The following is a 7,564-nucleotide window of genomic DNA, read 5'->3' on the forward strand; positions in this document are numbered from 1 at the left end:
GATCTCATTAAGGGTTTGCAAAATGGTGATGTTCTATTATTCCTTCTTCATTTATTATCTAATTGGTTGTCTTGAGGCACGTTTGTAAAGAAAATCAGATTGAATGCTTGTTTCTTACTCTTGCCAGTTTTCAGAATCACCTCCCATCAATAATTTTGTTAACCTGAAATATAGTTCAGATAAGAAAGGCAAGTTAAATGCTTGACTTGAATTCTCTCCCTTTATCTACCAGTTTTCAGAAAATGAGTTGGTTCCTTTGAATTCTCTAAAGGTGGTCAATGATGGGTTTTCTTCCTTTAACTTCTCTTTTTTCTCTCTTTCTCTTTCCTTTTGAGCATCAATAAGCACTTATGAATTTTATCATTATAAATTAGTTTTTACTAGATCTTTTCTGGAGAGTTTTTTTTTTTTTTTTTTTGCGGTACGCGGGCCTCTCACTGTTGTGGCCTCTCCCGTTGCGGAGCACAGGCTCCGGACGCGCAGGCTCAGCGGCCATGGCTCACGGGCCCAGCTGCTCCGCGGCATGTGGGATCCTCCCGGATCCTCCCGGACACGAACCCGTGCCCCCTGCATCGGCAGGCGGACTCTCAACCACTGCGCCACCAGGGAAGCCCCCTTCTGGAGAGTTTTTAAAAAAATATTTATTTATTTGGTTGTGCTGGGTCTTATTTCTGGCAGGCAGGATCCTTAGTTGTGACTCGTGAGCTCCTTAGTTGTGGCATGTGAACTCTTAGTTGTGGCGTGTGTGTGGGATCTAGTTCCATGGCCAGGGATCGAACTTGGGCTCCCTGCATTGGGAGCACAGAGTCTTAACCACTGCGCCACCAGGGAATTCCCTCTGGAGAGATGTTTATTCAGAGGGAGGTAGGACTGAATTTACACTTATGGAACATCTTCTACACGCTGGGCTAGGTATTTCCACATACACTATTTTATTTAATCCCATGGTAGTCTTGGAGGGCAAGTGCCATGACCCTGTTTTTCACTGAGGAGGAGGTGGGCCTTAGTAGCCATGTGACTTGTCCAAAGTCATATTGCCAGGCAGTGGCCAAGCTCAGATTTGTCTGAGCCACATGGCATATAGCTTGCTTTCTTTATTTAAAATTTTATTGGAGTATAATTGATTTACAATGTCGTGTTAATTTCTGCTGTACAGAAAAGTGATTCTTTTCCATATTTTCCATTATGGTTTATCATAGGATATCAAATATAGTTCTCTGTGCTATACAGTAGGACCTTGTTGTTTATCTGCTAATCCCAAACTCCTGTACTTCCCTCCCCCCACCCCTGCTCCCCCTTGGCAACCACAAGTCTCTTCTCTGTATCTGTGAGTCTGTTTCTGTTTCGTAGATATGTTCATTTGTGTCGTATTTTTAGATTCCACATATAAGTGATATCAACCATATAGCTTTCTTGAATGAGATCCTACAGACACTAAGGTCCACTGATTACCCCTCTAGCCTCCTTCTTACATCTTGTCCTATATTCTCCTTACTTACCTATTTTTGTTCCCTTGAGTTTGTCACTGTCATACTTGCAGGAGCAGTTCCAGGGACTAGAATACTCTGTCCTGTAACCTAGTTCATAGCTTTTGTTGTTCTTGTTAAATACATTTTTGTTATATTTACATATATGATTTTACCTGAGTGCAAACTTATCACATTATATATATAATATATATATTATATAATTATTATATTATATATTAATATTATATATAATATATAATATAATATATATATAATTTTTAAAAATTTGATCAGATAATTGTAGAGTCACATGCACTTGTAAGAAATAGTATACACTGATACACTTTGTCCAGTTTGTCCCAATGGCAATATTTCGCAAAACTAACTGTAGTGTAACCTCATAATCAGGATATCAACATTCATGCAATCCACCTATCTCATGCAGGTTATCCCAGTTTTTCTTGTACTCATTTGCATGTGCCTGTGTGTGTTTAGTTCTATACAATTTTAGCACCTGAGTAGGTTCATGTTTCCACCACCACTGTCAGATACTGAACAGTTCCATCACCACCAGGATCCCCCAGTGTTGTCCTTGTGTAATCACACCCACTCCCTCCCCGCCTTCCTCCACCCCATCCCAAACCCCTGGCAACCACTAATCTGTCTTCTATTTCTAAAATTTTTGTCATTTCAAAATGTTATATAAATGGAATAGTACAGTATGTGACCTTTTTAAAATCAGCCTAATTCCCAGGAGAGTCATCCTGGTTGTTGCATGTATCAATCAATAGTTCAGTCCTTTTTATTGCTGAATTATATTCCACAGTTTGGATGTACCAGTTTGTTTAACTATTCACCTGCTGAAGGACATGTGGGCTGATTCCAGTTTTGGGCTATTATGAATAAAGCTGCTAGGAACATACATGTACAAGTTTTTATGTGAACATAAGTTTTCATGTCTCCAGAATAAATGCCCAGGAGTGCAATTCCTGGGTCATCTGATAGTTGCATGGCTAGTTTTCTAAGGAACTGCCAAACTGTTTTCCAGAATGGCTGTGTTGTTATTTTTTAAGGATTGGAGAGCATGTTTGTGTGCTGAAGGCCGAGATTAGATTGCTTGAGCCAGGTCTTTGAAAAGGGGAGGGCTTCCCTTGTGGTGCAGTGGTTAAGAATCCGCCTGCCAATGCAGGAGACATGGGTTTGAGCCCTAGTCCGGGAAGATCCCACATGCTGCAGAGCAACTAAGCCCCTGTGCCACAACTACTGAGTCTGCGCTCTAGAGCCCACGAGCCACAACTACTGAAGCCCGCATGCCTAGAGCTTGTGCTCCACAACAAGAGAAGCCACAGCAATGAGAAGGCCGTGCACCGCAACAAAGAGTAGCCCCCGCTCGCCACAACTAGAGAAAGACCGTGTGCAGCAACGAAGACCCAATGCAGCCAAAAATAAAATAAATAAATGAATGAATAAATAAATAGATAAATTTATTTTTAAAAAAAGGGGGAGAGAGGGTGGGCTCCGTGTCTCCTGTGGAGGGGTTGTCTGGTCTTTTGTAAGGGAGGGGGCACTTCTCAGAGTACCAGAAGGGGATACAGGTGGGTGGAGAGGCAGATTGTTTTGCAGGTTGTATCAGGAATGAGAGGGAGTTTCTCTTTGCTTCTATTTCCTCAGTAACATGAGAGGTTAAGGGGACTTCCCTGGTGGTCCAGTGGTAAAGAATCTGCCTTCCAAAGCAGGGGAGGTGGGTTTGATCCCTGGTCGGGGAATTAAGATCCCACATAGCCTCCAGGCAACTAAGCTCGCACGCCACAACTACTGAGCTTGCATGCTTCAACTGGAGAGCCACGTGCCGCAAACTACGGAGCCCACGTGCTCTGGAACCCACGTGCCACAACTAGAGAAGAGAAAACCCGCACGCTACAACTAGAGAGAAGCCCGTGTGCCGCTGCGAAGAGCCCACATGCCTCAAGGAAAGATCTCGCATGCCTCAGTGAAAATCCCGCATGCCGCAACTAAGACCCAACGCAGACAAAAAAAATAAAAATAAAAATATTAAAAAATAAAGAGGTTAAGGAGATGTGTGTGTGTATATATATATATATATATATATATATATATATATATAATACACACGTATGGTGTTATTTATTTTTGGCCATGCTGCATGGCATGTGGGATCGCCAACCAGGGATCGAACCCAAGCCCCCTGCATTGGAAGCACGGAGTCTTAACCACTGGACCGTCAGGGAAGTCCCTATGTATGTATTTATACATATTCAATCACCATGTTGTACACCTAAAACTAATATAATGTTATATGTCCATTATAGCTCAACAAAACTGGGGAAAAAAACTTAAGAGGCTAGTCATCAGCTAAGATGAGAGGCGTAGAGGTTTTGTAGAGAGAGAATAGGTATAAAATCCATCTTAGAGAATGGAAAAATTGGGGAAATATAGTAGGAAGTCCCAGGCAGTGTTGAGAACCATTTGAGGTTAGGATTTGTGAACAGAAGATAATCTGCCTGGCAGTGTGATTTTGCTCCAGCAAAAGCACTGAGAAGGCAAATGGTGGATTGATCCAGAGTAGGGGTGTTGCCAGCAAGCACCAAAGGAGACAGGGCGAGAGAGTGTTTATCATGATGATGGAAACAGAGCTAGAAAAGAAGGAATGTGGAAGCTGGGGCTCATGAATAGTGAGAAGTTAGTGAGGTCAAGGGATCAGAGCTCATGAATTGTTGAGGAAGGCTTAAGGAAAATGTGGCCAGAGGGTCTGTATTTTGCAAGTGGTATGATGTTTGGTGAAAAAGTTGAGGGTGTGACTGCAGGAGTGGGCAACTGCTGTGGAGTGTGGGAAATAGTGCTGGAGACGAGGAGGTCAGGATGTTGGAGGGGCCATCACATGGACGTTGAGCTCACCAAATATAACAAAATTGGGGGGGAGAGAGGCAGCGAGCTAAGAGCTAAGTGAGGGGCATCGACCGGGAGGTTGATTGATGACATCAACCAAAATGGTATGTCCAGATGGTGAAGCTTCCAAGGAACAGGGGTTTTGTAGGAGGGAGGGGAAGCACTGTAGGAGGGAGGGGTTTAGAAATAGCATTGGGGGTGGAAGAGGAATAGACTTACTTCCTGACCCTGAGGTACACAAGACTGAGAAGAAAATAGCATTCATCTAAGAGGGCTGCTAAAGAAGCAGTGTCTTCAGGGGAGAGCCAGGTTTCAGGTAAGGCAAGGAGGTGAAGGCAGCATCCTGAGAAAAGCTGATGTGGAAGAATTGCTGATCACAGGTTGCCGAAGGCACGGTGGGGGGAAAGATATGGCTGGGGGCAAGAAGCTGGGAGCCAGTGCGAGGACAAGGATAGAGGTGATAATGGATGAGAGGGAGCTAGAACCTGTGGTGGTGACTGTGGTAAATAGGGATAGGGGAATGATGGGATACAGCGCTCTCTGGAACTTTCTGTGTGGATGGAAAACCTGCACTGTGCAGTACTGTAAGCGCTAGCCATATGTGGCTGTGAAGCACATGAAATGTGGCTAATGGGACTGAGGAACTGAATTTGTAACTTTATGTCTTTTTTTTTGGCTGCGTCTGGGTCTTTGTTGCTGTGCGCGGGCTTTCTCTCGTGGCGAGCGGGGGCTACTCTTTGTTGCAGTGCATGGGCTTCTCATTGCAGTGGCTTCCCTTGTTGCGGAACACGGGCTCTAGGCACGCGGGCTTCAGTAGTTGCAGCATGCCGGCTCAGTAGTTGCGGCACGTGGGCCCTAGAGCGTACGGGCTTCAGTAGTTATGGTGCGTGGGCTCAGTAGTTGTGGCTCGCCAGCTCTAGAGCGCGGGCTCAGTAGTTGTGGCACACGGGCTTAGTTGCTCCGTGGCATGGGGGATCTTCCCGGACCAGGGATCGAACCCATGTCCCCTGCATTGGCAGGTGGCTTCTTAACCACTGTGCCACCAGAGAAGTCCCTAACTTTATTTCATTTTAATTAATTTAAGTTTAAATAGCCACTAGTGGCTAGTGGCTGACATATCAGACAGTACAGATTAGAGGAAGGTGGCTCCCCGTTTTTGTGAATTTTTCACTTGCTGGTCAGGCAGCCATCAGGGTGGTCACTCCTTCAAGCAGCAAGTTGTGCGAGACCCCTCCTCACTCCTCCACCATGTGAATACAGACCAAGCACAGGATCAGGCAACTCTGGGCCCAAATTCTAATGCTACCACTTACTAGCTTCAGATTAGAGCAAATAAATTAACTTGCCTCATTTATATGGGTCCTCAAAAATATTAGCTGGCAAAAGCTCCCTGAGGTTCAATTCATTTCATCTGTAAAACAGGAGTGGAGAGCTGTTGTAAAAATTAGCACTTTAGCATGATGCTCAATAAATGGTGGCTATTATTGACATAGTTAATATCTGCTGGTTGTTCAAAAACTGTCCTTTAGGCCAAGGGGTTACTTATCCAGGGATTGATTGTCTGGCAGAAATGAACCACCCCAGCTCCCTTTGGGGAGCAGGAGGATTGCCCAAGTCTCTGGGACTATGACATGATGTAGATCAGGGGTGGGTTTAATTGTTCAATTCTGCTATGCACTAAGGTCAGAACATACCTGGCTTGAACTTGGAAAAGCAGGTAGGCATAGTCATGGAGACAAGGTAGAGATCTAAAGTGAGCCAGAGTATGGGACCAGTCGTGCTTAATATCTAATGATAATCTGGGCAGTTCTGGTATCGTTTACCACTTCAACTTCTGCTGAAAAAGCCTTAGTTTGGCAGCTCCAAGCTTTCTTCCATCCCTGAATTCCCATCATCTAAAAACCATAAGCATGTTTGTGGAGTTGTAGTGTCCTGGATGGCTTTAATGTGGGACATTTGTGACTTGTGGCTATTATCCACTGGGGGTCATAGTGACCTTTGATCTGGAGTGATTGTGATCATCCTTTCTGTGAAACCATCTCTAATTCCCTAGTTACTTTCTCTGTGGCCTCCCTCAGATTGAGCACTTACCTCATATTATGATGGCCTGTCTGTGTCCCTCCCTCTGATCAGAATGTGACATCCAAGGCAGGAACTTTGCCTAGTTGATCCTTGAGTGTTCCTGGACTTTTGCACATGCCTGGAGCATGGAGTAAGTAGCTGCTCAATAAGTATTTGTTGAATAAATGAATGAATGGGATTTGAGATGACAGCTACCCATTGTGCTCTGAGATAACATGACCCCTCTTCTTTGCAGTCTGGGTTGACCATGAACAGGGTCAGAGCTCTGATGATTGTGTTGAAGTGCCTGTCATCTGAGGGGTCTGTGCATCAGTGATTGTGACCTGTTGACACTGATCTGTGATAAGGACCAGCAGGGATAGTGACTGTTAACTAGTAACCTTGCATTATTGTGATCTGAAGCGCTTGTAAACAAGTCAGCGTTGATGCCGTCCACCACTGCTGTCAGGTGACTGTGATCCTCACTCACAGCCATTTGGCTTCGGATGACCCCAGCCAGTAGCAGGCCTTGACTGTTGCCCTGAGATATGTCTGTAAGGTGCAGAGATTGTTGATCTCAGCTGATAGCTGAGGTACTGATCTGCATATTAGCTAAGGTAACAGATCTGTTGGCCTGGGCTTAGCCTCGAATGGCGCTAATATAATACGTGTAGTACTTCTTTTTTTTTTTTAATATGTGTAGTACTTCTAGATTTACGAATTTGTTTAATAAAATATCCTCCCAGGGCCTACAAATGACACAGCCCTACTCGGCCCCATGCAAACAAGGGCTAGAGACCAGGACTGTCAGGTCAATGCTCAGTAAACGGTACCTGAAAGTCAACGCATCGTTCGGGCCGCTAGGCTGCCGCCACGGCCACGACACCACCAGGGCCACGACCACGACCACCCCCACATGCCGCTTTTCATCTGGACCCCCGCCCGGCCCCCTCCCCTACGGCCCCTCGCCCCTACCGCCCCTACCGCCCCTACCGCCCCTGGCCCCTGGCCCCTACCGCCCCTGGTGCGCCTGCGCGGCGGTGGGGCGGTGCTTTTCCCTTTGTTGTGGGCCCCAGTTTCCCAGGACACCGCGCGGCGCTGGGGTGGGGCTATGCAGATAAGGCACT

The 7,564-nt window shown here is 45.6% G+C and overlaps 1 long non-coding RNA gene across 2 annotated transcripts; it reads right to left on the minus strand.

The window, feature by feature from the left end:
- Window positions 1-4,179: 4,179 nt before the first annotated feature.
- Window positions 4,180-7,481, minus strand: LOC125963484 (uncharacterized). 2 transcript variants are annotated; one of them, XR_007475513.1, is made up of 3 exons: window positions 7,454-7,481; window positions 6,468-6,576; window positions 4,180-5,787 (listed from the first exon to the last, which is right to left on the minus strand). It is a non-coding gene; the product is annotated as an uncharacterized LOC125963484 (long non-coding RNA). The 2 variants fall into 2 exon arrangements; XR_007475512.1 differs by lacking the exon at window positions 7,454-7,481 and adding an exon at window positions 7,271-7,308.
- Between the last annotated feature and the right edge of the window lie 83 nt (window positions 7,482-7,564).

The sequence above is a fragment of the Orcinus orca genome, chromosome 2 (assembly GCF_937001465.1).
Source record: "Orcinus orca chromosome 2, mOrcOrc1.1, whole genome shotgun sequence".
Lineage (NCBI taxonomy): Eukaryota > Metazoa > Chordata > Mammalia > Artiodactyla > Delphinidae > Orcinus > Orcinus orca.